General features: G+C 46.9%; 1 pseudogene; it reads left to right on the top strand.

Moving 5' to 3' along the window:
* The first annotated feature begins 3,223 nt into the window (after positions 1 to 3,223).
* Positions 3,224 to 8,945, top strand: LOC123133401 (disease resistance protein RGA5-like; annotated as a pseudogene).
* Positions 8,946 to 9,985: the final 1,040 nt, after the last annotated feature.

Here is a 9,985-nt window from a genome sequence, read left to right as displayed (position 1 = left end):
AGAAAAAAGGGTACACTTCCCGTTAGGAAAAGTCAGAACCAGAAGCTACTAAGCAGCACGGGCGACGTTAGGGGTATTCTTGGGTCTTCGTGTGAATAGTCATGATTTTTACAAAACAGTGTTGATTTTGGTAAAAGAGTGATAATTTTTGAAAAACAGCAATGATTTTGGCAAAATGAATACACATAAATACCCGGTTGCAAATTCCTAGAGCCGCCACTGCTAAGCATGTTCCTTGTTCTCACACGTTTCCCCTCCTCGATGCATAATTTCGCACTCTTGTTCTCTTTCCTTCTTTGCACCATAGTACCATACTCATGTTGGTAATCGCTGTCGCCAGCCAGTGAAGAAAACAAGATTCAGACTTCAGGTACGTGTGAGGCTGAAGGTCTTAAAGGTTTTTCCCAGTCTTCGAGTTGTTTTAGAGTTTACAGATCACATTAGAAGCTTTCGGCCTTCAAGTTTTTTCAGTGTGTATGGACCTTGAATTGCTTTGCTACAGATTCCCTTCAATCGAAAGGCTATCTAACTGCATTGGGATTTCTTTACAGTACCTTGTACTCCTGTGTAGAGTGTAGACAAGTAGGAGCAGCCATGAACTGTTCCCCTTCTTTTTGTGGGGTATTATCGGCAAGCAAAGAACAATAACTGCAGACTTTTTAGCATCAGGCAGCGTGTGTCTAGAGGACAGCTAAAGTTGATTAACCATCGTTAAGTATCAAGCCGTGAACTGTTCCCCTTCATACAGCTTTTAATATCAATGCTTCAATAGATATTGCGTCTTTGTTTGGGACGTGGTTAGCTGGGGTTGACCAGATCACGGCAGCTCGTATTCGGATTGGAATATGCGCGCTATTATGGGCTATATGAAACTGCAGAAATGATATGATTTTTAACAGACAACACAAATTAACTTTTTTGCAGGTTATCTTCAGAGCTACAGCTTGGATCCGTACGTGGTCCTTACTCACTCCTATGGACTCCAGGGAGCCTTTGGTTACTGGGTGCAACCAATGGAAGATGGTGGCTCGGGTTATATTCAACCGGTTCGGATGATGTTCGCATAACATGATAGGAGTCTAAAGAGCTTATCCTTATTATTACCGTATCGATTGTCTTTGTCCGCTTGTAATTTTCCAGTTTATGTATTTTGTTTTGCTCCGTTTGCGAGCTGTAAGACCTTTATGACGATACTTTATGGATTTTTAATAAGGAGGCCGCATGCATCATCATGATGCAGAGGCCGGGGGTATGCCTCCATTTCCAAAAAAAGTTGTCGGCCTTAGTGCGAATGGGGAAATAATCTAGTCGATTGGTATCAAGAAAATAAAGTAGTAAAATGGAAAGCACTTCAGAGAGTCGGTATTCAGTTGTTCAGTACCAATATCTAGCTCGTACTCCGTCCTCTCAATATAGGTTGATCTCTTCTCTCAAAGATAATACATACATATACCTAAAGGTCCATCTATACTAACAAGTGGATCGTGAGGTAATCAAACCCAAGACGTCGCCCTCTCTTCCCCCACCCCCCGCGTCGCTCCCGCTCAGGCGACTCAGGCGGGATCGCAAACCCTAGCCGCCGGGGGCTCCCCGTCCTTCCATCCCTCCCTCCGCCGCCGCCGGCCTATAGCCCGGGGGCTGACGGCGGTGGCGGGGGCATTCCCTCTCTCCTGCGCCATGGGGGCGGTGCGGAGCCCCGCGGTATGGGTGGCACGGCCGATCTGGCCTTGGTGGCGCGGCGGGCCTGCCTTTCGGTGGCGGCGCGGCGGCTGCCTCGGCCTAGGGCGGCGATGGTGGCGGGTGCGGCAGCCGGCCCTGCTTCGGGCAGCGGCGTTCGGCGGCGGTGGCCGGGTCTGCAGCGATAGACCATTTGACCTCGGATCGGCGGTGGCGGCATGGAGGGCCTGGTGGTTGGGTCGGCACCATGCGTGGTGTGCCATCCGGACAGATCTGATCTGGCCGGTGCGGCCTGCTCGATGTGCGGCGGCTCAGATCGGCGGCGACTCGTGCACACGATGCTTGATGGAGGTTTCGAGCGGATCCGGGTAAAAACCTCGTGCTGGGCTCGATGCCAAGACCGGCGTTGGCGGCACCCTTTTGTGTCATTACCTTCTTGAAGGCATCGCCGTGGAGAAGCTCCAGACCTCTATCCGCTAACTCCGGGGGAAACCCTAGATCAGTAGATCGGAAGACGGTGGCGCGTTGGTGTTGTTTCCTCCTTGGGGGCGTCATTCTTGAAGGCGTACACGGGATCGAGGGACCAGTGGGCGGCTTTTTTGGTGGAGCGGTGCTTCATCCTACACATTGATGACGGCGGATCTCGGCGCGTGGTGCAGTGGAGACTCGGCGCCGGATGCGCGGTGATGGACTCGCGCAGGAGGAGGCAGTTGTCTGGCATTATGATGGCGTCGATGGCAGTGTGGCCTCACAAGGTAGAAGCTTCAATATCTGCTCTGAAGACGGATCTGTGGAAGATGTCGGCGATGACACATGTGAATGCGTCAGACCAGTTTATGCCCCAGACCCAGTATGTGGCTCGGCTGGGGCTTCTGGATTTTGATGATAGGCTTAGGTGAGTGGTCTAGGTATTTGGCCCAGGTAACACCCTTTCATCATATGGATAGGAGTAGTGGCATATGTTGCCAAGATGGCGGATTCAGACATATTGTTGTAATACTTTGTAAGGTCCTCGAGAATAATCAATAAAGTGGTCGTATGCATCTCCCAGATGCAGAGGCCGGGGGTCATCCTCCTTTTCTAAAAAAAAAATCTATACTAACAAGTCATTCTGCACTTCCAGCAAATTCAATATAATCCTCCTGCCCACCCTTTTGGTTGAGAGTGAGAGAAACATGTGTGCTCAAGCGACTAAACATGGATCATCCGGTGCATGCTGTGCTTTGATATAGAGTAATGGCTTCAAGCGAAGGTTTTCGCCCATGTTCCAACATCCAGCAGGTTACTCCCTATTTAAGCTAAGATTACATTTTTTTTCCGCTTGAACCGTAAGAAAGAAATGCTTTCGGAATGAATAAATACCAAGTATATGTAGGATTGACTTCTTATATCAAATTTTCTTCATTCCAACATGCTATCCAGCTTGAAAGCCCTGACCTATGTAATGTCCATACTGTAGGGACCTCCCAAACATAACTAGAAGGGAAGATAAACAGTTGGCGAGCAAGTGATGGCTGGAATAATGATCAGTGCTTCTACTGGCGCGATGAACTCCCTCCTTCGTAAGCTGGCCACCCTCGTGGGGGAGGAGTTCAGTAAACTCAAAAACATGAGGAAGGAAGTGAAGTCTATCAGTGATGAGCTTCGTAGCATGAATAATTTTCTTGAGAGGATTTCAGATGTGGACGAGTTAGATAAGCAAACCAGTGGGTGGAGGGATGAAGTGACAGAGATGTCTTATGATATTGAAGACATTATTGATGACTTCAAGCTTCACATTGTGGAGAAAGGTGAAAGTTCTGGGATTGTGAACAGTACTATTTAGCGCCTCAAAACACTGATGGCCCGTCACCGGATTGTTAATCGGGTGAAGGATATCAAGAAACTTGTGCTTGAGACAAGTAAACGACACAAAAGATATGATCATCATGTATCCCCATCAAGTGATGTGGCCATTGATCAGCGGGTTGTCGCACTCTATGCAAATGTTGCTGACCTTGTTGGTATTGAGAGGGCATCAAATGAACTTGTCAATCAGCTAAGAGATGAGGAGAATCAGTTGAAGATAGTATCAATTGTGGGATTTGGAGGTTTGGGCAAAACAACACTTGCCAATGAGGTATACCGCAGGCTGAAGAGCGATTTTGACTGTAGTGCATTTCTGCCAGTGTCTCGAAAGCCTGGTATCCGAAGACTTCTTAGTAGTTTACTATCCCAAATTGGAATAGAACCATCTATTCATGATTGCGAGTCACATCTTCTCGACAAAATCAGAGAACATTTCCTAGCTAAGAGGTACTTTATGCTTGCCCTTTGTATTCTAGTTTATCCATTTCCTTGGTAATAAATATTTCTTTCAAGTGTGTTTGTCCCCACTCCGCTTGAAAAGTAAATGAAACATGATGTATGGGTAAAAGCTCTGGAATTAAATCCTCAAATATTCCTAAAGAGATTTAAGTAAGGAAAAAAGTGCAAGTATTAGTATGCCTATTTAAAAGAAAAACCCCAAAACTTTCCCAATTAAGTATGCTCAACTTTTATCATTTGCTAAGGGGCACATCCAAGGTGCACTCACTGGTTGCTGATTAAATATGCTCAACTTTTATCATTTGCTAAGTTTTCTTATGTCTAGACAAAGATTATATACTCAATCTCATTAACTGATTAGTGCCAGCCTAGTGCCGACCTCATTGGCAGCGATGATGGAAACGCCTTTGAGCACCGCTTCTCTTCTTGAAGGCATCATCGTGGAGCTTCTATAGCCCATTCTTTGGTGTGCTCCGAGCGAAAGCCTTAGATTCTTTTCTGAATCGGAGATGGCATCTTTGATGTGTCCCCCTTGGGGGCGTTGTCTTGGAGCCATGATTCAGCTGTTAGTCTTTGATGTCTCAGTTGGAGCGTGGCTGGTTTGGTGGAGTGTATGGTGGCGGCGGTCCTTGCCTAGGTCATCTTGGTGCTGATGGTTGATCTCTCTCTTGGGGGCTAGTGGCGGCAGTGAGGTCTTGTAGTTCGGTGCCCTTTGACGGTGCTTGAGGTTTGCTTGCCTCTGGTGCTCTGGCTCTCTCTATTTGTGATGGTGGCCATGGTGTGGCCCAAAGGAGGTGTGGGGCTGTCTCGACGGAATATTGCTCTTCGGCACAACTGTGGCTCTCTTCGTGGCGGCGTGCCTAGGCAATGGGATACCCTTCGACGGTGGTTGCGACTTCCTACCTCTTCAAGGTGCAGAGGGATCGCATGGCAGGTGGCAACTTCTTATCTACGTCTTCTCCGTGAAGGATCTCCTTTCGACTGATCCAACTAAGCTAGCTCTCGCTCTCCTCGGTCTGCCTGGCGGTCATGGATGCTAAGTTATTGGTGTTGGCTGCTGGTTGTAGCTTGCTTCTTGTTCTTCTTCTATTGTTACGTGTTCTTCTTCTGTTGTTCCTTGTTCTTTTTGTGTGTGTTGTAGCTCGCTTCTGTCAGCTTTCTGTTCTTCTTGTATATGTAGTACCCTCTCTGTCGTATCTCACTCTTATATATAATGAAAATAGTTCAGGCCGGCGTAAGCCCGTCGTAACACCATAAAAAAAATAGTGCCAGCTAACCAATGTGCCTATTTTGTTCTTCAACCACTACTGATATATCAATGAATGAAGTACTTTTCTCCGTGGTTCCATCTTTTAACACGACTTGATAAGTTAATTATATTTGACTTAACACTATAATGAATTGCTTGGCAGGTACTTGATTGTAATAGATGATATATGGGATCTACATGCATGGCGTGTTATTAAATGTGCTTTCCCAGAAAATGATGTTGGCAGCAGAATAATAGCAACTACAAGAATTAAGGATGTGGCTAGGGCATGCTGCTCAAATCGACATGATCATATTTTAGAAATGCAGCCCCTTAGCGATGTAGACTCAAGAAGAATATTTTTTAATAGAATATTTGGCTCGGAGGAAGCTTGTCCTAAGCATCTTGGAGATGTTTCAGTTCAAATTCTCAAAAAATGTGGTGGTTTGCCACTTGCAATAGTTAGTATATCCAGCTTACTAGCCAGCGAAGGTCCCAACCAAAAGGAAATGTGGGAACATGTACTGAATTCTTTGGGCTCAGGAACAAATTTCACACTAGAAGGCATGAGGCAAGTATTAGACCTCGGCTATAGAGATCTTCCTCCTCACCTCAAGACATGCTTGTTATACCTTGGTATGTATCCAGAGGACTACACGATAGGAAGGTCAAATTTGGTACGCCAATCGTGGTTGAATGTTTTATCAGTAAAGAAAGTGGACAGGATGTGGAGAAGGCTGCAAATAATTATTTCAATGAGCTTGTGAATAGAAATCTTATTCAACCTGTAAAATTTGATAAGCAAGGGTCAGTGACGCAATGCAGAATACATGATATGATGCTTGATCTTATCTTGTGTAAGTCTGCTGAAGAGAACTTTTTTACTATAGTAGACGACCCACAAGCCATTAAAAGACTGAATTACAAGGCTCGCCGGCTGTCTATCCGCCTGGATGGTTCACGTGATGGTCAAACAATGTTACCGAGAAACACTGACATATCACAGGTTCGATCGGTTATGTTCTTTGGGATGTCTGATAAAGCACTTCCATTGTCAGAATTGAAGTTTCTTCGATTTATTATATTGATCTGGACCATGCTATGGTTGATCTCACAGGATTGCGGAAACTGTATCTGCTGAGATACCTATGGATCAGTAACCTATGTTTGTACCAACTACCAACACAAATTAGAATGCTGCAACAATTGGAAACACTCGATGTGCTCGGCTGTAAGAATCTGCCATCAAAAATAGTTCATCTTTTTTTCGAAAAGGGGGTTCACACCAGCCTCTACATCAGCAAGATGCATACGGCCAATATTATTAATAAAAGAAAGATCCAGCATAAGTCTCCAAGTCTCGCACAAGGAAGTAAACAAATGCTCACAAGAGCGAAACAAAAAAAGGCAAAGCCACAACCGGCTGGCATAAAAATATAGGAGCACTACATGCCTATCCTATTACATGACCGTCATCCAAACCGGTTGAAAATATCCCGTACTACCATATCCCATCGGGTAGACGCAGTAACCAAACGCTCCCTGGCCTCCGTCAGAGTGAGTAGCGACCACATACGTATCAACGCAGTGGCCCTGAAGATAACCTGCAAAAAGTGAATGTTTGTTGTTCTGTTAAAAACCAAATCATTTCTGTAGTTCCAGATTGCCCATAATAAAGCACAAATGCCTACACGAATGTGCCTCGCTGTATCTGAAGCTATCCCATCGAGCCACGTCCCAAATAACGTGTTGATAGAACTCGACGGATTAATATTAAAAGCAATATGAACCGATCACCACAAAATCTTGGCCAACAGACAATCAAGAAAGAGGTGTTTGATAGATTCGTTATGGTCACAAGAACTGCATCTTGCAGAACCAATCCAGTTACGTTTTTACCAAATTATCCTTAGTCAAAATAACTTGTTTATGCACAAACCACATAAACACTTTGATTCTCAAGGGACCTTAACTTTCCAAACATACTTCGAGGAAAGAATCACGCTAGAGTTAATAACATCCAGATACATGAATTTGACCGAGGACACTCCATTCTTAGTGAGTTTCCAACACAGCTGATCTGGCTGTTGAGACAACTGGACATCCATCAATCTTCTCACAAGATGGAGCCAGGCCTCCCAACGGTTTCTCACTAGCGTCCTCCGAAAATGAATATTGAGTGGAGTGGAGTGTAGAACTGTTACAACGTAAGCATCTCTACGTTGAACAATGTTATACAAAGAAGGATATTGAAGTGCAAGGGGAGTCTCCCCAAGCCACGTATCCTCCCAGAACCTCGTAGCAGCTCCATTTCCGGCTAAGAACCTTGTCCTATTGAAAAAGAGTGGTTTAACTCTCATCAATCCTTTCCAAAATGGTGAGTCAGTCGGCCTCACTGTCACCTGGGACAAAGTTTTAGAGTGAGGATACTTATTTCGCAAGATCTGAGCCCATGTGGCCTCCGTCTCGGAAGAAAGCTTAAACAGCCACTTGCTAAGGAGACATCTGTTCTTGACTTCCAGATTTTCAATACCTAGACCCCCTTGGTCCTTCGGCCTACAGATGATATCTCATTTAGCACGCCTATATTTTCGCTTAAGCTCATCACTCTGCCAAAAGAATCGTGATCGATAGAAATCTAGCCTCTTCCCGACTCCAACCGAGACCTCAAAAAACGATAGAAGAAACATAGGCATACTTGTGAGGACCAAATTAATCAAGATTAATCGCCCTCTGTATGACATGAGCTTACCTTTCCAACAGCTCGGTTTCTTCTCAAAACGATCCTCAGTGCACTTCTATTCTCTGTTGGTCAGCTTACGATGATGAATGGGTATACCTAAATATGTGAACGGTAAAGTCCCCAATTCACATCCGAACAATTGTTAAAACAGGGCTACTTGATGGGATTGGAAACAGGAAATCCCTACGGCATATATGTGCATTTGATTTTGCGAGGAACACGCTTGATAATATCAAGGGCCTTAGAGACCAATCTGAAATATCTAATTCTTGACTGCTTTCTTCCTCTTGAAGACGCGGAGAGGCGCATGGATGCTCTATGCTCTTCTTTGGGGAAACTTTATAGCCTTGAGGACCTGCTTGTCCGTGTAACTGGCTGCATAGATGATTTGATGCCAATGTCCCCTCCCGCAACTTCCTACCACCTTGAAAGACTATTTGTCTTACCAAGCTGCTGGTTTCCTAGGGTCCCTGGCTGGATGGGTGAACTCCGTTACCTCGGCACATTACAGTGTCAACTTGTTAACTTGTTAAATGATGGTGTTGGTATCCTTGCGGATCTGTCCGCCCTAACTCACTTCGATATAAAAACCCGAAAAGCCACGAATGAAATGATTGCCATCTTTGGGAGAGGAGCATTCCCTGCTCTCGAGTGTTTTAAACTCCTATTAAGCAGCACGTCATACCTGACCTTCCAAGCTGGTGCCATGCCACAGCTCCAGAGGCTCGAGCTGATGTTCAATGCCAAGGGGTCAGAAAAGAATGGGTTTGCACCTGCCAGCATTGAGAACCTGTTAGCACTTAAAGAACTGTGTGCAGGAATTGGCTGTGCTGGTGATCAGGAATATGACAAGACAAGCATAGAGTCTGCCTTCAGGAGTGCTATAACAATGCCTCCAAGCCATCCTCCTGTTGGAATCAATTTTGGGGGAAATTATCATTTCTATTGTGAGGACTAAGTTATCCAACGGTCAAGCAGCAAGCAGACGGTATGTACAAATATCTCTCTCCCTTGCTAATTTATCCAATCGCTAGTTCCTCTAGTTGCCCATAGCTAATTAATACTCCATCCATCCCAAAATAAGTGTCGCCAAACAGAAACTACTTGAATTGGCAATGATGGGCAATAGGGGGGCGACGGGGGGGGGGGGGGGGGGGGGGGGCGACGCGGGCCGCTGTCCGGCGATCGCCCGACCTGTGCTTTCGGGGGCCGTGGTTCGTCCACGGGTTGGCGGCCGGTTTTGGGCGCTAGCCGGAGCCGATGAGGATGAGGCGGACGGAGATGGCGATGATCCGGCGGCTTCTCTGCCAACGCCGACACCTTCAGATCTTTTTTGCGAGTTTTTCGGTGCGGGATATGATGAGGATGAGGTGGCCTCAACGGTGGACGAGATCTTGCCAGTGGACGATCAGGCGAGGGTTGGGCTTCACACGGATGAGAGGAAGGAGATGGTGTGGCGCGTCGTGCATCGGAGAACGGCGGCGACGGCTGTCAGGCCATGGAAGGGACCCCTTCCGAAGGTTAGTCTTCTTAACCTCACCCTTTTCGATTTAATCCGGCCGGAATCTTGGAGTAAAGTTGTGAGGAGGAAGAAACCGATCCGTTCTGGTGGTGAGTCCCGGCGGCCGGCGGCGGCCATGGCGTTGTCGCCGGCGAGGCGGCCGATCGAGATCGCGCAGGTGCGGGAGATGCGTTTGAACGCACTCCTGGGCCGCGGGCTCGGTGTGCCTGGAAGTGGGCCGGCTCTGAGTGAGCCGGGCCCGGTCCTGTGTGGGCCGCTGTTAACTGGGTATGAGGCCCAGTTTAACAAGGTTGGTTCATCCGGTTCGTTGTCTACACCCCCATGCACGATCGAGGATCCTCCTGAGAGTCTTCGGTCGAAACGATCTAGGGTTCGAGCTGTGGGCCGATTGAGCTTCTCAGACCGTGGTGCAGGGCGTGCTAGACGAATTCCTCCTCTCCGCGGTATGGTTGGTGGAGGTCAGCCCCCTGCCAAGTCGGGCGCCCCG

The sequence above is a fragment of the Triticum aestivum genome, chromosome 6B, assembly GCF_018294505.1.
Source record: "Triticum aestivum cultivar Chinese Spring chromosome 6B, IWGSC CS RefSeq v2.1, whole genome shotgun sequence".
Lineage (NCBI taxonomy): Eukaryota > Viridiplantae > Streptophyta > Magnoliopsida > Poales > Poaceae > Triticum > Triticum aestivum.
The sequence above is the reverse complement of the archived record's forward strand: the minus strand, read 5'-3'. Positions and strand labels throughout refer to the sequence as shown.